At 35.3% G+C, this 518-nt stretch overlaps 1 pseudogene; it reads right to left on the reverse strand.

The window, feature by feature from the left end:
- Positions 1-346: 346 nt before the first annotated feature.
- On the reverse strand, positions 347-480 carry LOC145274561 (U2 spliceosomal RNA; annotated as a pseudogene).
- Between the last annotated feature and the right edge of the window lie 38 nt (positions 481-518).

A 518-nucleotide genomic window follows, 5' to 3' on the forward strand; every position in this document is an offset into this window, starting at 1 on the left:
CAGCTTTCAAAATATTCGTCGATAAAAAAACCGATCTTTATATTTACGCTAGCCATTTTGTATATTACCACGTGACCTGCTATCTCTTAAACTGGAGGGGGGGGATCCACTTGAATCCAACAAAACCAGTAATTTTTTTTTTCTATTATATATACATCATTTTCTATAAAATTAAGTGTAGACTTTATAATTAAAACAAAAAATGTTATTCATACTAAAAAAAAAAAACGCTTAGTCATGTCACGTGACGTGACGTCAACATCCACTAATGGCGAACAATTGTACCTATTTACTATGCCTCCCCACGGGACAGAGTTAGACACCAGGGTCGTTTTTTAACGTGGAGAAAAGGTACAAAAATAAAAATTGTCTCAGTCGTGGAGGATTTCTCCTCCACCGAAAGAGAACAAGAAATAGAAGTGCAGCATCTGAAGAACAGATACTACACTTTGATCTTGACCAAAAGGCCAAGAATGCGAACAATTGTAAATAACAACTTTTTTCACAAAACCAACACC

The sequence above is a fragment of the Euprymna scolopes genome, chromosome 4 (assembly GCF_053919585.1).
Source record: "Euprymna scolopes isolate OS-2025 chromosome 4, ASM5391958v1, whole genome shotgun sequence".
NCBI classification, from domain to species: domain Eukaryota; kingdom Metazoa; phylum Mollusca; class Cephalopoda; order Sepiida; family Sepiolidae; genus Euprymna; species Euprymna scolopes.